This window comes from Bubalus bubalis, chromosome 4 (genome assembly GCF_019923935.1).
Source record: "Bubalus bubalis isolate 160015118507 breed Murrah chromosome 4, NDDB_SH_1, whole genome shotgun sequence".
Lineage (NCBI taxonomy): Eukaryota > Metazoa > Chordata > Mammalia > Artiodactyla > Bovidae > Bubalus > Bubalus bubalis.
In genome coordinates, this window is record NC_059160.1 from 53,738,978 (window position 1) to 53,763,449 (window position 24,472).

Below are 24,472 nucleotides of genomic sequence, written 5' to 3' on the forward strand. Positions count from 1 at the left end.
TCTTTCCAAATGAGTCAGTTCTTCACATCAGGTGGCCAAAGTATTGGAGTTTCAGCTTCAGCATCAGTCCTTCCAGTGAATATTCAGGACTGATTTCCTTTAGGATGGACTGGATAATTTTCTTTTCATAAATACCTATGTACATAAATAACATACATGTATGAACTATACAATCTTATACTGTATTATTCTGGTTTTCTTTTATTAATTCTATAAATTAATACTTATAAGATTATCAAAATGATTTTGTAACCACTAGTTTTTTTTTATCTCAGTTAGGAATGAGAAAATATCATTTGCATTTTCCAATGTCTTTTTAATTCTCTAATTTTCTTCCATTCTTTCATCATTTCAAAAAAGAACATGACCATTTCATGGTCTTTGTTGACAAAATCCTGCATTTCAAATCTAAGTTATTTATAACATAATAATACTGGTCATTTCATATTTTCAATTCTGAAAAAAATTTGAAATTGACTTTGAATTTGACCTTGACTATAGTCATATTTATATTTAACAATATTTTGGTCTTATCTGCTTTCTACTTTCACTGGCTTCAATTTCTATGCCCAAAACTTTCATATATTTACTTTAACAGACTTGATAATTTTGCTTTGCTTCATGTTTCAGTAGTTTTATTGTTCAGTTGCTCAGTAGTGTCAGACTCTTTGCAACCCCATGGACTGCAGCAGGCCAGGCCACCCTGTCCTTCACTATCTCCTGGAGTTTGCTCAAACTCATGTCCATTGAATCCATGATGCCATCATCAGTAGCTTAGAGAATATTTTCATACATAAATATTCAAGAGGGTGCATGGTTAGTCCATTTTCCCAGTGTGTACACACACACACACACACACACACACACACACACACACATCTTGCTTATCCTAACATCTAATGCATGCATCCTCAGTCACTCAGTTGCATCTGACTGTGACCTCACAGACTGTAGCCTGCCAGGCTACACCACAGGGGAAGCCCTGACATCTAATAAGCATGGCTGTATTTACACAACATATTAATTCAAAGTCATTTTAGTACTTTCCCATATGAAAGATTGCTTGGTGGCAGTAGTGGTAAGTAATCTGACTGCCAATGCAGGAGACACAGGAGATGTGGGTTCGATCCCTGGGTCAGGAAGATCCCCTGGAATAAGAAGTATCAACTTGCTTCAGTATTCTTGCCTGGAAAATCCTATGGACAGAGGAGCCTGGCGGAATATAGTCCATGGGGCTACAGAGTGTTGGACACAACTGAGCGACTAACCACCAGCAGCATATGAAAGAGTAAGGTAAGTTGGTTGGTCATAAAATTCTTTGTCAATAGTTTATTTTCCCTCAAAATTTTTCAAATATAAAATTTATTTCTATGAAGAATAATAAGCTTAGATTTGTTCCATTATTGCTTTTGCTGCCTGGATGGTCAATGAATTTTTCTTTATCCTCGTAGTCCAGAAACCTTACCTTTTCACTGATTTTCTCCTGGAAAGAAGTGAGCCTTTAAATCATTAAACATGCCTCACTTCACCTCAATTAAGGTTATTTTGTCTTACACCTTTAATTTATAATTTGATTCTATTTGTGGATTTTTTCCTTTTTTTCAGGAGAAAAATTTATTTTTATTTTTTTGGCTCTCTGGTTTTGGTTTGCATGTCTGTCATCTTCTCTTTCAATTTTTAGATTCCTTTGAGCTTTATTCCTACATTCTAGGAAAAGAGCTCAAATTTAACTCTTAAATCACTTACTGGATTTTGTACAGATTGATTATGCTCTCTACTCCCTCTAATTTAGATTTTAAGGTTTTTGTTAATGTAGTTTCAATCTTTATCTCATCAGTTCCTTTTTCATGTCCTATTCTCTTTTTAATTTTATTATCATATCCTGTTATATTTCACTTTATCCTATTAATTTCACTTTGGTACATTTTAATTGCTGCCTGCTCTTCCAGAAGGATTTTATTGTATCTCTTTAGATGCAGCATGGTGCTAGTTAGCCCGTTTTAAGCATAACAGTGAGGACAGCACCCTAGGGCAGTGTCACCTAAAGTGTGGTATATATGCAGCTACAGTCTGAAAACTTTGTTACCTGTCAGCAATAAGATGAGTAGCTTTCCTCTAAATTGCTATTAGTACACAATGAGATAAGAGAAACACTCACTACTTCTGTACTTGTTTCACTGCTGACTGGTGATAAGCAGTCCCCAAACTAGCGCTGTTCTGAACCACACTCTCATTGCTCTGAATGTATGCAGAGTAACAGGACAGAAGGAAACTGCAGCCCTGAGCATTCCTTTCCTGTCCTTTAACACTCAGCCTTTAGACACGTCTATGAAAGATGAATGCATTTCTTGAAACACTGTACTTTCAGTTATATTTTTTTTCTAGCAGTTTTGCCTATACTATCTTTGCCTATAGATCATTTTTCTGAAATAGGATCTTCCTTTGAGTCTTTTGATACTTGTCCCTTACCTTTATTCTTCAGTATTCTTTTTCATTCCCTTCATGGACCACAGTAAAGGGGCTTGCATAACTCAATGAAAATGAGCCATGCCATGCAGGGCCACCCAAGACAAATGGGTCATAGTGAAGAGTTCTGACAAAACGTGGTCCACTGGAGGAGGAAATGGCAACCCACTCCAGTATTCTCGCCACCAAGAACTCTGTCAACAGTATAAAAAGGCAAGAAGATATGACACCAGAAGATAAGTACTGCCCCCTCAGGTTGGAAGGTGTCCAATATGCTTCTGTGGAAGAGTGGAGGGCAATTACTAATAGTTCCAGAAAGAATGAAGCACCTGGGCCAAAGTGGAAATGACACTCAGTTGTGGATGTGTTTGATAGTAAAAGTAAAGTCTGAAGCCATCAAGAATAATATTGCATAGTTACTTGGAATGTTAGGTCTATGAATCAAGTTAAATTGAATGTGGCCAAGAAGGAGATGGCAAGATTGAACATCCACATTTTAGGAGTCAGTGAACTAAAATAGACAGGAATGGGCAAATTTAATTCAGGTGACCACTGTATCTACTATTATGGGCAAGAATCCCTTAGAAGAAATGGAGTAGCCCTCATACTCAACAAAAGAGCTCAAATGCAGTACGTGGGTGCAATCTCAAAAAGGACAGAACGATCTCTGTTCATTTCCAAGGCATTCAATATCACAGTAATCCAAGTCTATGCCCCAAACACTGATGCTGAAGAAGCTGAAGTTGAATGGTTCTATGAAGACCTACAGGACTTTCTAGGACTAACACCAAAAAATAGATGTCCTTTTCATCACAGGGGATTGAAATGCAAAAGTAGGAAGTCAAAAGATAACTGAATGAAACTTTGGCCTCGATGTACAAAATGAAGCAGGGCAAAGGCTAATAGAGTTTTGTCAAGAGAACACACTGGTCATAGCAAGCACCCTTTTCCAACAACACAAGAGACAATGCTACACATGGACATCACCACAAGGTTAATATCAAAATCAGACTGATTATGTTCTTCACAGGCAAAGAAGAAGAAGTTCTATATAGTCAACAAAAATAAGACCTGGAGCTGACTGTGACTCATAGCTCCTTATTGCAGAATTCAGGCTTAAATTGAAGAAAGTAGGGAAAACTACTAGGCCATTCAGGTACAACCTAAATCAAATTCTTTATGATTATACAGTAGAGGTGACAAATGGATTCAAGGGATTGGGCCTGGTAGATAGAGCGCCTGAAGAGCTATGGATGGAAGCCGTGACCAAAACCATCCCAAAGAAAAAGAAATGTAAGAAGGCAAAACGGTCGTCTGAGGAGGCTTTATAAATAGCTGAGGAAAAAGAGAAGAAAAAGGCAAGAGAGAAAGGGAAAGATAATGCAACTGAATGTAAAGTTCCAGAGAATAGCAAGGAAAGGCAAGAAGGCATTCTTAAATGAACAATGCAAAGAAATAAGGAAAAATAATAGAATGAGAAAATGTAGAGATTTCTTCAAGAAAATTGGAGATATCAAGGAAACATTTCATGCAAGGATGAACATGATAAAGGACAGAAATGGTAAGGACCTAACAGAAGCAGAAGAGATTGAGAAGAGATGGCAAGAACATATAGAAGAACTATGCAAAAAAAAGGTGAACAACAACAATCCTTTTTCATAAAACTCCATATTGGTCTCCCACTCCTTTATTCATTCTTGAAAATGGAACGGTGTTTTCAGACAGAGTATATGGTTTGTCTTGGGCTTATGCTCTGTCATCTAATGGAAAAACCTCCTTTGCATCTATACAGTGTGTGGGTATGAGAGAGAAGGTGAAGCTGTAGCGAGATTAAGTCAGTGAGCTTCATTCCTGTCCAATCCCTAGGTTCTATCACAATTTCACGTAACACATCTCTTCCCCTATACTCATCACCTTGCTTTTGATATTCTGAACTCATATTTATTTAAATCTCAATGTCCATCATCTGTTGTTATAGGAGTTCTTTATTTCAGCATCTGCTTCCTCTGCCACACACATACACACACATACCACATGCAGACTTTTCATTTTACCAGGAAGTGTGTGTTGAATAGGAGAAGAGTGCCAACCTATGGGAATTGCACCAGAGGTGAGGAACATGGGAGAAAGGTGAAGCTTAAAGGTTCTGGCACTAAATCAAATGTCAGTGGGGATCCTAGTTTTTTTTTTCCCCCAATCATCTTAGGAAATCACTAAGAGAAAGGGAGAGGCAATACTTTAGGATAAGTCCCAAATTTTTCTAATGTGGATGATTCAGATGGAGATACTTAAGGTAGTATTTATTGAAGGAGGGGCAGATTTGGCTGGAAAGAGGATGACCTGGGTAACATACATGGCAGTATTCTTATATCCAGGTAAAAATTTCTAGTAGGAAGATGTTTGTATTCTTTAGAGCTACGGGTAAGTGTATAGATTTTAGAATCATCAGTATAAGGGTAATAACAGAAACCAGGGTCATGAGTGGGACCAATAGACTAAGAGAGAAGGCCCAGGAATAATCCTTAAAAAAAAAAACTACTAAAGTGTCAAGTATAGAAGGAGGAACAGGGAAAATGGAAAAAGACATTGCTGCTGCTGCTAAGTCGCTTCAGTCGTGTCCGACTCTGCGACCCCATAGACGGCAGCCCACCAGGCTCCACCACTCCTGGGATTCTCCAGGCAAGAACACTGGAGTGGGTTGCCATTTCCTTCTCCAATGCATGAAAGTGAAAAGTGAAAGTGAAGTCACTCAGTCGTGTCTGACTCTCAGCGACCCCATGGACTGCAGCCCACCAGGCTCCTCCGTCCATGGGACTCTCCAGGCAAGAGTACTGGAGTGGGGTGCCATTGCCTTATCCGAAGACATTGCTAGAGAGATATAAAAACTATCAGAAGCATATAATCATGGGAGTCAAAGGAAGACACCATTTCAAGGAAGAGGGAATAGCCCATAGAGACAAATGTCTTTTCAGAGGGTAAGCCAAGTAAGTATTTAAATCAACCCTCTTGATTCTGGAATTACACTGACTACCAGCCTAGATTCTCAATGTTATTCTGAGTTGTTTCTAAATCCTTTAATTTATATGTATCTTTGTGGGAAATCAAGAAATTCTGCAGTAGAAGCTCTTCTCCAGCTGACTTTCAAAACAGAAGTCTACACTAGAACTGGGTTTTTTGTTTTGGTTTGTTTTTCGTATTCTTACAATCCTTCTTTTTTGGTCAAGGACCATTTGGTTGCAAATAATAGTATTCTATTCAAATTGGGGTAAGCCAAAAGTGGAATGTTTTTAAAATAATACAAGTGCAATTCATAGAACCCAAAGTCAGGAAGTCTAGTGAGGCCTCATGGGAAACTGGAATGAGGAACTGGAAAGTTGTCAGGGACCAAGATAGCTACTTTCTCTCTGTGTCTATCTCTCTCCAGACTCTGTGGTCTCCAGTCTCTGCTTTCCTTTGTTCATCATCTTAATTCATTCCTCTGTTCAGTCTAGAGCTCTATTTGTGAACAGGAAAGAAAATGGCCCCCAAGGCAGTTCTTCCTACCCTCTCTCAGCATCATCTGAGCCTGCATAGCACTCCCGGATCTCTATTCCAATTTTCTAGGAGAAAGAAACTGATTGGCCAAGTTTGGACCATGTGTCCATTCTTAGTCCAATCAGCTGTGAGTGGGGGTAAATGCTATGCTCTTTCTTCATTCTGAGAATGGAGAGTGCAGGAGAGCCCACTCTGAGGAGGAACAGGCAGGTAAATTAACTGAATTGTTTCATCATCCTCATGTTACCCAGTTCCTTTTTCTGCTCAACTTACTGTCTTCATCTTTCATCTTATTATATTTTGATTTCAGAATGTTCTCTTCTCATGATTCTTTGCTCTTATCTTTAAAAAGCCAGTGTTAATTTGCATCTTATTAAAAATTATTCTGGTTACCATTAAAAATAATTTTTGAAGATAATGATCTGTATCTTCCAATCCTCAAAGCATGTTCCCTTTTTTCTATAATAAATTTTCATAGGCCTGGAGGATTTCTCTTTTATATAGTTTCATACTCTTCAGAAGTTTCTCTTTTCTTCACCTGAAAAGAGACAAATCTACAGCCAGTGTTTGCTAATAGAGGACATGTGTTTTGCATTTGTGTCTATTCATGAAGGTGTGGAAGGGAACCCCCTTATCAAAATATTACGGGAGGGAGCATGAATTGACATGAACAAGTTCTTGCCCAAACATCATTGTCTATTTGGCTTTCTTCTGGTCTTTGAGAGATGAATTTATCCACCCTAGTGCCTTCCCCACTTATTCCCTAAACTAGTCAAGGGCAGAAACATTTATACTCCCCAACATGCACAGTTCCAGAAGATCAGAATCCTTATTTTTATCTTTACTTTGTCAGAGCTTCATATAGTATACAGTAGATGTTCAGTAAAGGTTTTAATTTGACTCTTTCTAAAATGCCAATTTGACCATGTCATCTACCTGCCTGCTGACTATACTTTAACATGTCTCTGAACGCAGAGAGAATTCAAGTTTCTGAGTTTGGAAGTCCAAGACCTTAATAAATTGGCCCCTGCTTCTCCCAGTCTTAGGACAGAAGCTTTAACTATATCCTCATAGACACCTGATGGGTCATGCCAATATACCTGCAGTTCCACTGTATGCGTGTACTCTCACACTACCATGTCTGCATGACCTGTGTCGTTCCCTCTCCCTCAAATCATTTCCCCCTCCTCCTTCTGTCTGCATGATAAAATCTCACCTGGCCTGGTAGCCGCAGGTCCACCAAAATCTCCAACGTCCGATTCCCATCCTCTCTTCCCCCAAGCACGTGTATCTATGCCTCTATTAATGCACCTAAAAGGTGGAATTCCTTTTTTATTTTTCACTTGTCTGTTTTCTACTAGACTGGGAGCTCTGTGGAGACAGGGACCATGTACTTTTCATCTTTGTAAAGAATCTGCCTGCAGTGCAGGAGACCTGGGTTCAATCCCTGGGTCAGGAAGATCCCCTGGAGAAGGAAACCACAACCCACTCCAGTATTCTTGACTGGGAAATCTCATGGACAGAGGGGTCTGGTGGGTTACAGTCTATGGGGTAAAACAGGTGGACACGACTGAGTGACTAAACAACAACAAATCTAGCTTCTACTAGGAACCAAGTTAAGAATTCCATAAATGCTTGATGAATAAATCTATTAGTGTCTAGATATTAAGCTTGATGATATAAAGACAAATGTACTTAGATTAGTAAAAGAACTAAAAGTCATTATTTAAATATTAATTAATCCACTAGCTAACTGTTTGGTATAACATGATCAACTAATTTTCAGGAAGCCTGAGGAGTTAAACAGCCTCTTAATCCTAACTCACAATAATACATCTGGATCCATGAATACCAGTCAGCTATAAATTATGTGCTTGGAGACAGAGAGGTAATTAAATGTGTGTGTACTGGCAAAGCTTTTCAGCCTTCTCTTTGTCACATGCAACAAGAGAAAATGGATTTTTCCAGTAGCCCATGAGGGAAATACTAATAAATACCCTCTTCTTTTGTATAACATTTTAAAGTTTACAAGGTGCTTTCATATCCCATGTAATTCTTAACACAATTTTGTGAGTCAGAGTATCATAAACCTACTTTACAGACACTTTTAAGGCTCAAGAAGTAAAATGATTACCAATTTTAGTGATCTAAGTACATTTTTTACCAATCTACGTACATGTTTTACCAATCTAAGTACATTTGTCTTTATATCATCAAGCTTAATATCTAGACACTAATAGATCTGTTCATCAAGCATTTATGGAATGCCAAAAGGTCATGAACGTAATACTCAAGCTCAAATCTTCACCTTCTGTGTTTAAATCAGGTACTCATTTCACTTTATCAGTTAGCAAAGAAACCCATGAAACAAATACATTCAAATACTTGGTTCCTGGACAACAACATTATTGGTAACAATTTATTTGGTTTACACTATATGTGCTATTCAGAGGGTTTCACATCCTTTCATTTGTTTCATAAAACAGCCCTGAAAGTAGGTAGGACAGATGCCCTTATGCTTGTTTAGCTGACAAGAAGTCTGAAGTCCAAGGAGTCTAGGTGATTTTCCTTGTTTTTTTTTTTTTTTTTCAAAATTAGTCAGTGAGAGACCTGCTTCCTGATTCTGTGCTCCAGCCATTTCCCTTGTTAACCAGTATCTTAACAGCAATTAAAAGGCTCAACAGTTATCAGAGAGATAAGCCACTCTTGAGAAATCAGGAAAGATAAATAGATACAATTAGCTCATGTCTAGACAGCTCTAGACTTGTCTCAATGGCAGTATCACCCTATGATGCTGTCCCTTTTGTCCTAATTCCTCAGGGGAGTATCCAAAACAGACCTGTAATACTCCATATGATGCTCAATCTACAGCACCTTAATGTTGAGTATAAGATGCATTTCTACTTGAATAGGAAGTCCTATACGATCATGGCATCTGCTCCCATCACTTCATAGTAAATAGATGGAGAAACAATGGAAACAGTGAAAGACTTTATTTTCTCAGGCTCCAAAATCACTGCAGATGGTGACTGCAGCCATGAAATTAAAAGACACTTGCTCCTTGGAAGAAAAGCCATGACAAACCTAGACAGCATATTAAAAAGCAGAGACATTACTTTGCCAACAAAGGTCTGCATAGTCAAAGTTATGCTTTTTCCAGTAGTCATGTATAGATGTGAGAGTTGGACCATAATGGGGGCTGAGCACCAAAGAATTGATGCTTTTGAACTTTGATGTTGGAGAAGACTCTTGAGAGTTCCTTGGACTGCTAGGAGATCAAACCAATCAATCCTAAAGGAAATCAGTCCTGAATATTCATTGGAAGGACTGATGCTCCAATACTTTGGCCAGCTGATGCAAAGAGCCGACTCATTAGAAAAGACCCTGATGCTGGGAAAGATTGAAGGCAAGAGGAGAAGGGGATTATAGAGGACAAGATGGTTGGATGGCATCATCGACTCAATGGACATGAGTTTGGGCAAGCTCCAGGAGATGATGAAGGACAAGGAAACTTGGCATTCTATAGTCCATGGGGTGGCAAAGAGTCAGACATGACTGAGTAATTGAACAACAACAGGGAGAATTCAAACAGTTAGTTATCTTTTCAGTTCAGTTGCTCAGTCATGTCCTACTCTTTGCAACCCTATGAACTGCAGCACGCCAGGCCTCCCTGTTCATCACTAACTCCTGGAGTCCACCCAAACCCATGTCCATTGAGTCAGTGATGCCATCCAACCATTTCATCCTCTGTTGTCCCCTTCTCCTCCTGCCCTCAATCTTTCCCAGCATCAGGGTCTTTTCCAATGAGTCTTTTCCAATGCTTCTATACTTATGCACACAGACAACAAATAAATACACATATGACTTTGCATAATCATCCCATGTACACACAAACTTTATATTTAGACACACACACACACACACACACACCTTTTTATTGTACTTACTTTCCCTAACAGGAAGGCACATGTGGACACTTAAGACACATCCATATCCCTCTGGAGGTCTCTCCTGTTCATTTCCTATCCCACACCCCTTCAACCGAATACACACATACACTTTTACTCACACACAAATGCCAGGTTTCACAATGATCAAGAGTCCTGTCAGCTGTCAGGTCCTGAATGTGCATGGTGAATTCTCTGAACTTCACTCTAGGGACTGAGACTGCTCCTCAGGCAAGGCAGAAGGGAGGACTTTAGACCTTGCAGTAGGGAGACCAGGCCAGCAAGTCGGAATGTAAGATGAGGAGACTCTCTTTATTAATAAAGTCAAAGGCCAGAAAACAGTCCAATCAAGGGCACCCATTCACAAATATCTCCCTGACTCAGATATCACCATACTTCAGAAAATGTCCCTTGCAAGCTTAGTTTGGACATCTTTAGGGTTCTTCTTCACCTGAGAAAAAGTCTACCTGGAGTAGAAACCACTGAACATTGGAAGCAGACCTCAATTTAAAGCTCAGATCTACCTCTTAAATCCTATGGGCTTCAGTTTCCTCACATGTAAAAATGAGATGGTAATACCACTGAGTGTTACAGTGAAAATTAAAGTGTGACAACATATATAAAGTACTTACCCACAGTCTCTGACACACAGTAGGTCTCAATTAATAATAGAGTGAGTGTACACTCAAACACATGAGATGTTATACAAAGCCAAGTTGTCTAAGAGAATATATGGGTGCTTTCACCCATATATGGCATTTCGACTGTACTCCTCATTGCAACGTATTTTTAAATGGGAGGAAAAAACAAATATTGGATTCTTAGTACAAAAGGAGTCAACGATTTCAGAAGTCTTTGCATGAGGCTTTGATTTTCAAATAGCTAGGGAAAAAAGAGAGACTGAACTTATCCATTTAAGTTTTGAAAAAATAATCTCAGATTTCTCAGCAAAGATAACAAATGGGATCCAAGAATCTGGAGACACAAGTGCTTAGAAACCTGAAGTTAGGGGAGAGCAGAAGGAGTATTCACAAGGCAAACTCTGGTAACAAACAGCCAGTTTATGTCTTATGTTGCCCACAGAAATGTAAGAAAAGGATGTTTCAAAGATCAATTGATATTAGTAACTTGAATGGTCTACACATCATACCACCAGGCAGTGAGGTCCTTATGAGAGAGTAAAATAAATTAGACTTGGAGTCACAATGTTTGGAAAACTTATGTAAGCCTAAGTTTCCCCATCCACAAAATGTAAAATGGGGTTGCTATCTGTTTTCACCTAGTGGGCTTCCCTGGTGGCTCAGATGGTAAAGAATCTGCCTGTGATTCAGGATGGAACCCTGGTTCCATCCCTGGGTTGGGAAGAGCCCCCTGGGGAAGGGAATGGTAACCCACTTCAGTGTTCTTACCTGGAGAATTCCAAGGACAGAGGAGCCTAGTGGGCTACAGTCCATGGGGTAGCAAAGAGTTAGACATGACTGAGCAACTACCACACATACAGCGTCTTATTATAAGGATTAAATGAGATATGGCACATACTGTGCTTAGAACAAGGCTTCTAACACTAGTAGTGACAGCTACTATTTTTACCCAACTCATAGGTTTATTTTAAAGGTGAAATCAATACATTATAAAATATTAGTTTTAGTTTTACAAAGCACATTTAATATCAGCTCCTAACTCATAAATTCACTTTCAGCCAAAGTGGATCTCTATAATTTTGTTGTTGTTGTTAGTTTTTACATCTGAAAAAGTAGAATGTGGGTATGCTCTTCCTTTTTGCTCTCTACCCATCTCCTTTCATAATCACCCAGCTCTACTGTGCTTCATTAAATAGAACCATTCCCACCCCAGCTCCACAAAATATCCAAAGGAAACACGATTTTACCCAGAAACCACTCACCAGTGATATTTGTAAAACATTTTTGCTCATCTGTTCAGCTTCTTGGCCAAACATGGCCATCCTACAAAGCTGTACTAAAGCATGAAATAAACCTTTCCATAAAACATTTAATAAAGCTGTAAAAGTTAAATAGCTCATAATAAGCAACTATATAAAAGCATGTAGCTCAGGTCTCCGTCATTAATTTTCCTTAAGACTTGGAGAAAAACTCAGGACAGTCTTTCAAACTGCCCAACTTACAGTGTGGAATTGAATCAAGGGTATTGTTCCCAGGATTCTCTGTACTTTGAAGCCAAAAGGATTTCACAACTGTTTCACTGAATCGAATCTAAGATGATCAGATTCTGCTCAGTGACATAAAATTAGTTTGCAGAGACTTCACTGAATCCCTTGGGATTCCTGCATTAGGTTGGAAAAGAGAGTGGAATTTTTTTTTTTTTTTTTTTTTTTTTTTTTTTGCTTATTTCTCTAAGTGTGATTTTAAGCAAGAAATGGGTATTGCTTTTGGCTGCCCAGCATCCAGTTCTCCTTTCTAACAGTGTCCTCTTTCCTTTCACAAAGATTCCATTATATGGATAATTGGAGATTTGGGGTGTCCCAAAAACACAGGTGCCACCTTGCCCTAGACAAGGATGAAGCATGTGACCAAGCTGATCAGATCTTGCCTCCCAGGATCTACTACTGTGAAACTGATCAGAATGATAGCAACAGGACACAGACAGGAAATAAACAGCTTGTGCTCACTGGTCGTCTCATTAAGCAGTGGCATGATGAATCCCTTCAGTGGTTCTTACAACTCACCCCACAGACTTGTTCAGATTCCTCTGCTCCTCAGAGTCCAATATCCCAGACTTCTTTCTGATTCTGTGAGTACCTTGTGTCCTTCTGTATCCTCTAATAAATTTCTTTTCTTCGCATAGACAAAGTTGGCTACGGTTATTACTGTTTAGGCCAAAGGATCCTAATTGCCGCAGAGTATCAAATAATTGTTGTCTCTGATTCCTATTTATTTTCAAGAAAAGAAACAGACATGATGCAAAAAAACACCACCAACATAAGAATTATGTAATGATAATTTGCCTACCGCACCATTCTCTCCATCCAAAAAACGACGACGGCTAAGGTTTGTTTATCACAAATTGTACTAAAAGAGACTAAATCAAATGGCTGTCAACAATTATGGAAAGTATTTAACAAAAGGAAAAGCATACAGTTTATATTGAACCGTTTAACCGAGGAGGTATCGACAAGAAATTTCTATTCCATACAAAATTACGTTAAATCCCCTAATAGCTGAGAACTTCATATAAATATTTGCCTAATGGCTTGAAAGGCACTGAGAAGAAATGAAACCCCTGTGAATTGAAACCTTATAGATTACAGTTGGTGGCTCCAAACTGTTTGAGGTTAAGAGGATTTATGATTTATAAAAGGCCAGCATTGTTAGCCCTTGCATAAAACAGCTACATCTCACAGGCTCATTTTTACCAGGAGCAGCTCCCTGGAGCCAAAATGATATACAAAATGCAGTGCCAGCTTCTATACTTTGTTCAAATTCCCTCGCCTTTCAGGCCAAGATATCCTAAGTGAAAAAAAAAAAAATCAGAAACTTGGGAAGTAAACTGGTATTTAATACAATTCCATCAGCTCCTTTTTTCACCCCTGACATCTTACTCACTGAGGAAATCTTCACTAAGGAGAAGGCAGGGAATTGGTCTACATGCATACATGATGTATTAAATACCCGAGAGACCATTTGCTCGCTGACCTTGCCAGGGAGCCAGGATGCAGAACAAGCCTGTAATGAGGCTTGAAGGCAGCCTGAAGCCATCACCACCGAATAATGGCTGCTGTCTTTTTAAAACTGTCGGAGGTTCACATGGTAGATTTCCTTCCAGTTTCCAGTGGTATGAGAGACACCGCCAGTATAAATCTTGTTGTCACAAAAGAACAAGTTATAGTATATATTCAACCACACACACACAAAAACTTTCAAATAACATTAACTTAAACCCACAAAACCGAGGAGAGTCAGAAGCAAAGCTGAACCTCTGTCCTTAAGTCACCCCACTGTGTTTAGATCTTGAAGAATGCCCAGCTCATCAGAGGGGATCACCAGGGCTGTGGCTGCACAGTACCAAGACAGTAAGTCAAACTCGTTGAATAAGAGGAAAAAGAAAAGAAGAGGAAAGGAAAGAATCTTGTAGCTCAAGTCTGGTTGACACTTCTTCTGTAAATTTTCATCTCAGTGTGGACCTAAACACTCTGTCCAACCCCCACACTGCACCAAATGCTGAAAGAAAGGGAAGATGAAGCTTGATGCAATTTGGAGATTTCATTTCTACCAAGCAAAGGTTTTTATAAAAGTGTTACTATTATATGATTGAGCAATGTATTGATATCTCCTTTCTTGACTCATTCATGAATGAAATGTAGTTTTCCAAAGTCACATGACCTAAATCCTTGGAGGCCTGTGTCTCTTTCGAAATCCATTCTGAAGAACTACAAGCATTATCCACTTTGAGATGGAAATTCTGTATCTGAGGCAGATATATCTTAATCTTAGTTGAAGATTAAGCTCAGGTTAAGGACCTGAGCTTTAAAGCCAAAATACCTGGGTTTCAAACCCAACATATCAGTCACCTGAATCAGCTGAGTAACATGGGACATGGAGCACACCTCTCTGAGTGATGAATATTTCACTTATAACATGAATGGAGTAACTCACAGGGTTGCCAAAAGGATTAAACAAGAGATTTGTGAAGTTCTTAGCATGTGCCAGGGCATAGTAAACTTCCATAAATGGCACCAACTACATCTATGGGCATCAGAATTTCCAAAGAGGAAAAATAAGACAGGACCTCTTTAAGGTCAGTATTGGGGGATGCTGAAAGTTTCTAGATGCAAAAAGAGTTTACTTTCAATACATGGAAACTAACTTTCACACAAGGAAAAGGCTGCAAAAGTGAATCATTCATTTCACAAATATGCCAGCTATGTGCCAGGCAATAGGGAATTTGAAGACAAGTAAGATAGAAATGGCTTCCCTGGTGGCTCAGAATTAAAGAATCTGCAAGATATGCAAGAGATGCCGGTTTGATCCCTGGGTCTGGAAGATCCCCTGGAGAAGGAAATTGCAACCCACTCCAGTATTCTTGCCTGGGAAAATGCCATGGACAGAGAAGTCTGGCGGGCTACAGTCCATAGGGTCACAAAGGTGAGACATGACTGAGCAACTAAATACACACACACAAGATAGAAATGGTCCTCACCCTCTAAAAGCTAACAGTCTAGAGGGCATGCAGACAAAGAAACAGGCAGTTACAACAAGGGGTCTGCTCAGGGTCCCATCTCTCACACACAGCCCCCGGGCATTTCCCCAACTCCCACCACCCCAGAAACCACACCAGGCCCTCAGGCTCACATCCCACTTCCTGCCAATCCACGAAGAGGATTTGACATCTTTGCCCCAAGGCTTCCTGGGCCACAAGAGCTTCAGAAGATGAGCAAACAGTTTCCAACCAATGACTGAGCCTTAGAACTTGACCTGTCCTAGGCTGCTACTGTTAACAGAATTATACCCCTTCAAAATTCATATGTTGAAGTCTTAACCTCCAGTCAGAAAAGGCGATGGCAACCCACTCCAGTGTTCTTGCCTGCAGAATTCCAGCGACGGGGGAGCCTGGTGGGCTGCCATCTGTGGGGTCGCACAGAGTCAGACACGACTGAAGCGACTTAGCAGCAGCAGCAGCAGCAACCCCCAGTACCTCAGAGTGTGACTGAACTTGAAGACAGGGCCTGTACAGATGCAATTAAGTTACAGTGAGGTACCTACCATTTCAAGTGAAAAGTTAAGTGTTAGTTGTTTAGTGGTGTCCAACTCTATGACCCCATGGACTGCAGCCTGCCAGGCTCCTCTGTCTATGGAATTCTCTGGGCAAGAATAGTGGAGAGGGTTTTCATTCCCCTCTCCAGGACCCAGGGATCAAACCTGGGTGGGTCTCCTGAAATCCAAGTGGATTCTTTACTGTCTGAGCCACCACAGAAACCCAACCATTTTAAAGTAGGCCATAATTCAAGATTGAAGGCGAAGGAGAAGGGAGCAGCAGAGGATGAGGTGGTTAGATAGCATCACTGACTCAATGGACATGAGTCTGAGCAAACTCCAGGAAATGGTGAAGGAGAGGGAAGCCTGGCGTCCTGCAGTCCATGCGGTTGCAAAGAGTCAGACACAACTCAGCAACTCAACAGCAACAATTCAAACTGACTTGGGTGCTTCTAAGAAGAAGAAATGTGGAGACAAAAAAACGAAATACCAAGGATGTGTGCACAAAAGGCCACAGTGAAAAGGCGACCATCTTCAAGTTGAGGAGAGAGGGCTCAGGAGAAACCAAACCTGCCAACATCTTGATATTGAACTTCTAGCGTCCAGAATAGTGAGAAAATAAATGTCTGTTGTTTAAGCCACCCAGGCAGTGCTACTTTGTTGTGGCAGCCCGAACAAACTCATGCTGTTGCTTTCCTACATGAAGCAGGAGACTGCTGTTCAGGCGCTAAGTTGTGTCTGACTCTCTGTGACCCCATGGATTGCAGCATACCAGGCTTTCCTTGTCCCTCACCAACTCTTGGAGCCTGCTCAAACTCACGAGAAGTAGGAGATACAGTAGAGAAATAGGAACCTTTGCGCCAGAGAGGGGACAGAAGTGTGTTGAGTAAATGACAGACAATATTGAGGCTAATTTCAGAAGCATGTGATGCCCAGTGAAACGAGCCATCTCTCTAAAAAGTTCTGCTTAACAAGGGTACTGCCCAACATCACTTTCACCCATCCAAGCACTTTTCACACATAATTATCAACAATTTTTCCAATGGGATATTTTCCTGTTCCAGCAAGCCCAGCCAGATGTCTGCAACAGAAAGGTGTCAAGCACCTAATACTGTATTTTATTGAGCACACACTATAGGACAGCCACTGCTCTAAGCACTTAACATGTTCTAATGAATTTAATCTTCACTATCACCTATGCACCGTTCCCTAGGGTTTCAATAATAAATTACCACAAACTGGCTGGCTTAAAGTGACAGTAATTTATTCTTTCACAGTTCTGAAGTCCAGAGGCTAGACTATAAGCTGAAAAACCCAAAATTAATGTGTCAACAGAGGGTTTCCCTGGTGGCTCAGGTGTAAAGAATCCGCCTGCCAATGCAGGACATGTAGCTTCAACTCCTGGGTCAGGAAGATCCCCTGGAGAAGGAAATAGCACGCACTCCAGTATTCTTGCCTAGGAAATCCCATGGACAGAGGAGCCTGGTGGGCTACAATCCATGGGGTCAAAAAAGAGTCAGACAGTCAGAGAGAGTCACAAAAGATCAACAACTGAGTCATGCTCCTTCTGAAATCTGTAAAGGATAATCCTTCCTTGCCTCTTCCAGCATCTCATGGTTGCTGGCAATTCCTGGTGTACTTAGCTTGCAGCTGTATCACTCTAGTCTCTTCTTCTATTGTCACATGGTACCCCCTCTGCCTCCCCACACCCACAGTGTTTGTTTTCTGGTAAGGACACCAGTCATGGGACTAAAGCTCACACGATTCCCTTAATTTAACCAATTTCCTGGTGGCTCAGACAGTAAAGAATCTGCCTGCCAATGCAGGAGACCCTGGTTCAATCCCTGAGTCAGGAAGATTCCCTAGAGAAGGAAATAGCTACCCACTCCAGAATTCTTGTCTGGAGAATCCCCTGGACAGAGGAGCCCGGCTGGACAGAGGAACCTGGTGGGCTACAGCCCATGGGGTCCCAAAGAGTTAGACATGACTGAGTGACTAACACTTTCACTTTTCACTAATTTAATCGGGTACATCTGCAAAAACCCTATTTCCAAACAAGGTTAGATTCTTAGGTTCTGGCTGGACATGAATTTGAGGGCACACAAAGCAAGCCAGCTTGTTACTATATCAGCTTTAAAGATGAGAAGATATGGACACAGAGATGGAATCCCTTTCCAAGTTCGCCCAGACAATCGACGGCAAAGCCAAGATCCAGCTCCAAAGCCCATGCTCTTAACTGCTACACTTAGCTGTCTATCAAAAAATATTTCCAAGATGAATGAATAAAATAATCAAAAATGGCAGAATGCCAGCATGTTCAGTGATGGTACCCCAATTTCCCTCCTCCTCATTCCCTTCTGAGCCCACTGCACCAGCCTCACAAGTACTATCCCTGTACCACTTCTATTTTCTCAAGACCATATGATTATTAGCGTGTCTTTTCAACACACAGATCTGATCATCTTACTACAGTTCTTAAAAATTCAAAGTCCTAACTTAGCATAGCAGCCAACAGCCTTTACCTTTTGGACTGAACGCTCCATACAGACAGGGATTGTGTGCATTTTCCCTCCCCACTGTGTCCTTAACAACAAACGCAGATCCTTAGTACCTATTAGGCCCTCAGAAATCATTGTTAAGTGAATGGGGAAATGAATGAATGAATGAATGAATGATCTGAGGCAACCTATATTTTCCAGTCTCAGTTTCTGATGCAACTGAGTGCCTCTGCTGATGCTGTGTCCTATGCCAGGTGTATCTGTAATCACCATTTAGGACCCTACTCAAACCTCCCTTCCTCATTAGGTACATTCAGACAACACACACACACACACACCACATAAATTGCATCCACTCACAACTTTGTAACATCTCCAACTTTCTTCCCAAGTCCACTCTTGAGGGGTCCTTAGGGCAGGGGTTGTGTCTTCTTTGTTTTTTTATCAAGGATTATCAGAGAGTGGACACTCGACAAATGTTTGCTGGATAAATGACTGAATGAACAGTCTAATGTCCATGTGTACATAAACACAGCCTTATTTCTATTTTGACTAGGGCTTGACTGTGCATACACAGAATCCAGTTCTCAAATAATGAGGCAACTTCTTGGCTTTCCAAACTACCCAAGTACAGATGTCACACAGCTAAGAGAAGGCTGAAGCTGAAGACTTGGTTCAAAAACAAACATCCTAGAGATAAACTGACTCCAATGCACTGGAGGCCCTGGCCCCTCCCTGAATTCCTCTGTGTCTATGTGATAAGTAAGTGAGGTGAAGAGATGAAGAAACTGACAGCCCTGAGGACTGCTTTTTTACATAAGTGAAGTAACTTTATAGCTCTGTTGCTTTTTGATCACATCTGGAGTCCATTTCAAAGTTATAAGCCCACTTACTCACTTCCTACTTAACGTAATTGTGGGGATAGTGTGGCATGGAGATGGTGAGCATTGATTTTGGAATTGGATAAACCAAACATGCTCTGGTGACACCATCTGTAACACGCCTGTGAGTAGGTAGGAATATATGTAAGCACAAATGTGCCTCTCTGGGCCACACATCCTCCTCTTTTCATCTGTTTTGTAAATCTTCTCCACAGCATGACTCTCTAAAGAGTTACTGACAGTTATTTACACATATACCCCACTTCCTCACCTCACATTCTCTCCAGAACCCCAGTGAGTCTCTGTCCCCTCAGACTGAGGTCAATTCCATCAAGTTCACCCCATCCTCCACGTGGTCATCTCCCTGTCATTTGACATTTCAGCACTAGTCCACACATAAGGACCAACTTCCTTGCTTGAAGTATCTCTGGGCTGCTATTCACCCCACTTTCTCCCAGGCTATCTCTCTACACCATCTCCTGGGCTGTCCTTCTGGCCTCATAATCCTGGCATGACTCAAGACTCAGGCCAAGCTCTCTTTGCCTTCCTGTCTTGTCCTGGGTCTTGTCCTGTGGTCACTGGGTCTTGTCCTGTGGTCTTAATAGACAGGGTGATGACTCTTCCTGTCCTGGCTTTGTCTGTGGACTTTTCACTCACCTACCTAACAGTTCTCTAGCCAGAGAGATAATGTAACAAAGAAGGAAGCATGGGACCCACAGAACCAGAGTACCTGAGTTCAAATCCTTACTCCGCTACCTTTGTGCTTCAAAACTTTGAGAATTTATAGAGCCTCTTTCCTCATTTTTCCCTTCAAATGGGGATAATGCCTCCTAGGATTTTTTTGAAGATTAAATAATTTGATGTATTTAAGGAATATATACCAGCTTTAAGAACATGATGGATACTCAATAATGATAGCAATTGTTACCAATAATAGCAATAGGAATGCCTTCTCTTAGACATCATAGTCATGTTAAAGAGTCAAAGTTAATGTCCCTAAAATAGAACTCTGGTTCTCCTATTAAAATTCATTTCTACTCTGGTTTTCTCACACCCTTATCATATTGATGCATTTTATTTCCTTCATATAATTTAGTACTACATGAAATTTCGTTATTTATGCCTTCAATTGTTCATTGTCTGCACCACCTCCAGCTAAGAATCTAGTATTTAAGCTTCAGGAGGGCAGGACCATGTATATCTTGTTCACTGTTGAATTCTACCAGTTCAAACAGTGACTCATATTAACATATAGATATTGAATACACAGCTGCTGAATAAATGGATGGATGAATGAGTGACTGAAAAATGGGTTTGGATTTGGTACCTATACCAGCACTCACTAGTTATGGGACATTAGGAAAATATTTAACTCATATTTGCTCACTATTTAATGGGATAGCAATGCTTCATTATATAGGGTTACTCCTTGGAAGAAAAGTTATGACCAACCTAGATAGCATATTGAAAAGCAGAGACATTACTTTGCCAACAAAGGTCTATCTAGTCAAGGCTATGGTTTTTCCAGTGGTCATGTATGGATGTGAGAGTTGGACTGTGAAGAAAGCTGAGCACCGAAGAATTGATGCTTTTGAACTGTGGTGTTGGAGAAGACTCTTGAGAGCCCCTTGGACTGCAAGGAGATCCAACCAGTCCTTTCTGAAGGAGATCAGCCCTGGGATTTCTTTGGAAGGAATGATGCTAAAGCTGTAACTCCAGTACTTTGGCCACCTCATGCGAAGAGCTGACTCACTGGAAAAGACTCTGATGCTGGGAGGCATTGGGGGCAGGAGAAGAAGGGGACGACAGAGGATGAGATGGCATCACTGACTCAATGGACGTGAGTCTGAGTGAACTCTGGGAGTTGATGATGGACAGGGAGGCCTGGCATGCTGCAATTCATGGGGTCGCAAAGAGTCGGACACAACTGAGCGACTGAACTGAACATTAAATGCACTTGACATGCATAGCAGTGTCTGGGCTAGATGGAGTAAGGCTTCACATGTGGCAATGAAAAAATGAAAATAATCATTCCTATGAACCACAGAACAATCTTTAAGAGGAACTGGCACCTAAGGAGCATGAGTCGAGACACTGCAGAAAATAAAAAGTCTAGCATATATAGAATCATGGACTTTTAGAAAGGAAGAAAACTCCAAGAAGAAGTCTTTTCATCTGTTTCAGCTAACATAACAGGCAAACACGTGTCTGGAGAACTAGCTGATCTGTCCAAGTTCACAGACATAAACACAGAACTAGAACCTAGATTCCCCAACTCCATGTCTATTAAGCACAGCACATTGCTCTGCCTTTCTCCAATTACTTTGACTTGACAATCTACATATAGGTACCTCATACATGAACTTCAGGTAGAACTGTTTTTCCTATAAGGATACATTGTAACTCTTTGAAAAGTATTTCCGCAGCTGGCACAAGAAATGGACTATTGAGAACATATACATACCCATTAAGTCTCTCTCCATCATTTCTTCATTCCTTCTTTGGTCAGCTACTGTACGTTCAATGTTGTGCTTGGTGTAGAAGAAAACAAGTGGAAGACACATTTCCAACTCTCAAGGAGTTCTTAGCACAGACTAGAGAGGAGGAGGTTTGCTCACATTGGTCACTCAACAGACTCAGCCGGTTACCCGACAGATGTTAAGCCCCTGCTTGGCGCCAGAGTCCAGAAAGGCAGCTGGTGAGTCAGAGTGAGGCTAGGCTACTGTAACAAGGAGGACTGAAAAAAAAAATCCAGTGGTTTGAAGAAAACTGAAGTGAATTCCTTTCTCTTGTAACAATTCGAGGTAAGGTTTAGGCTCTACTCCACTTGGTTGTCTGGAGACTCTGATTTCTTCCCTCATTTTCTGCTGTCCACCGTGGCTTTGGCATCCATCCTCTGCAATGGTGGACACTGGGACACAGTTTCAGGAACAGGAAGCAGGAATAAAAGTGATATCCATCAATTGTGCCTGCATTCTCTTTGTAGAAACTTCATCATGTGGCCACATGTAACTACAAGGGAGGCTGGCCACATGTCACTACAAAGGAGGCTGGACAATGAAGACAGCTGGTCAGCCATGTGCCTGGCTATGAGCCTATCACTGTGGAAAAGGCAAGAATGGGCCTGGAAAAACAGTGAGCCATCTTGGCCTCAGTGACAAAGCCTTCACAGTATCCCATGCGTGCACACCATTTAGGGGAAGACAGAAAATAATCAAATCCTTATAAACTATGTAACTATGTATGAGTTATTTAATCTCTTGTGCCTTAGTTTCCTCACTTGTAAAATAATATTTGTTATTACCATCACATTATAGTAATTACTGATATTAGTGTATCATAGTTTCCTTTGTTACGAAGATTAATTGTGAGTGCTAGGCAATAAGTATCTACTAAAAACAGCCAACACTACCTAGGGGTTTGGGAAAATATGCAATAGGAGGTCAGGCATTTAGCAAGTAGTAATCTAGGTGAGTTGCCTAGTGTGGCTACTTAGGATTTTCTGGACAAAAGCACAAACATTTATTATACCAAGTAATTCAAGAGCATCTATGTTTATCTTTCAGTCTATGAAAAAGCCCAACCATAACTAAGTGTACCCAATATGCCAAAAGAGAATAAATGTCTAACTAATAAATCTCTGAGTTGCTGCCACAGGAGTAGGTACAAATATTATTCGCATTCTATACATGCATATACATGGAAAAGGCTGATACTGGAAAAAACTGAAGGTAAAAGGAGAAGAGGCTGGCAGCAGATGAGATGGTTAGATAGCATCACCGACTAAATGGACAAGAACCTGAGCAAACTCCAGGAGATAGTCAAGGACAGGGAAGCCTGAGTATTGCAGTCCATGGGTCACAACGAGTCGGACATGACTTAGCCACTAAACAACAACAACATGTGTACGGGAAGTATTAAGGGAGAGCAGGTAGGAACCTCCATCTATATACTCTCAGGTGAATATTCCTATTCTTTTGTGCCTCTTCTTTTGTGTTTCAAAATCCACTAGTCTCAGTTCTGAGTCTCCATTACACTATGCATTTGGTGTACTCATCATGGTCATTTTGGGGTCTCCTCTCACAACCGGCACTAGGTGGCTTCCAGGTCATTAAGGAGCACTCTGACACAGGGAAGCCCCTTTATTCACCAATCACTGAGGAGATCGGTTAGTCCTGACTTGTCTTTTCTCTGTTCAGATGGTCCCCTCAGGTCGTGGGATCCAGAGAGCTCGGTGTTTACTCTTGGCCTCCTCAGCCGCTGTCCCCTCTGGGATCAGGCCACTTCCTTGGAGCACTGCCAGGGAGTGATGGCGAGAAAGCGCCTACTTACAGAAACCACAAGCCTCTGCCCCTTCCTCCAGTCTGAGAACTGTTTTTCTTTTAGTCTGGGAGAATCTCACGCCTTACTATTTCCTCAGGGCCGTTCCCCCTCTGCTCAAACTTGCTATAAACTACAGCCTTAGAAAATTTCCTCAAGGGCACAGAATTTTGAAAACAAAAGCCAGGAAAAGGTCGTTGTTTGCATTCTTTTCTTCCCTGTCACACACCTGCCTGAGTCCTGAGAAGCAAGATTCTCCGCCTGCCTTAACTGAGGGTCAGCAAACGAGAAAACTCAGGAAGATTACCTCGCTGCCGCGGCACCTGTGTTTCTATCCAACAGAGAAGTGGAGCCACTGCCATCAGAATCTCTTCAAAACTGCCTCTTTCAGAGATGATCGGTTCCCTCCCCACTCTCAGACACCACGATAAACGTGAAAGGCTGCAGCGACAGCAGGCCGAACACCCGAAAGAGACTAAGAAGCATGCGCGCACGCGGGACACCGGAAGGGCCAAGAAGCGTGTGTGCGCATGCGCTTGTTGCGTGCGCGGGTGCGTGTAAGTGCCTGTGTGTGCGCATGTGCATGCGCATGTGCATGTGCATGTGTTCGTGTTTTAGTTTTGTTTTCATTACCAGCTGAACAAAGTGACGACTTGCCTAAATTGTTGATGTTTAAAATTCTGGAGTTTTCATGTTAGATCAACCAATCTGGTATTTCTTTTGGGAGGAAAAAAAATGAACTCTCAAAAAATACTGAAAATGTATTCCCACATGGCGACACGAGCTGAGCAATGTGGCACCCCTTCAGGCCAAGCAAACTCGTATCGTCTGATTTCCCACAAACAGCGACACTCCTAACTCCCTACCATCTAGATATGGAGCTGGATGCCAGGTACCAGTAGTAATTGTGATGTCATTTTCTATCTGTAGAGTTCTAAAGAAAACAACTATGTTATGGACACATGTTCCATGCAGAGAAATTAGAGATAGACAATAAGTCACCTTTGCTTTGGGAAAAGTGGGAATGAGGACATTTCCTTATGTGAGTGAAAACCATTCTTATATGTTGAATATGCAAGTGAAGCGTGTCTGGGTTT

The 24,472-nt window shown here is 41.0% G+C and overlaps 1 long non-coding RNA gene across 1 annotated transcript; it reads right to left on the bottom strand.

Annotated features, from left to right (window-relative positions):
* Nucleotides 1-73: 73 nt before the first annotated feature.
* Nucleotides 74-23,888, bottom strand: LOC112584536. The gene is made up of 4 exons (XR_003108789.2): nt 23,683-23,888; nt 21,520-21,966; nt 12,652-12,852; nt 74-135 (listed from the first exon to the last, which is right to left on the bottom strand). It is a non-coding gene; the product is annotated as an uncharacterized LOC112584536 (long non-coding RNA).
* Between the last annotated feature and the right edge of the window lie 584 nt (nt 23,889-24,472).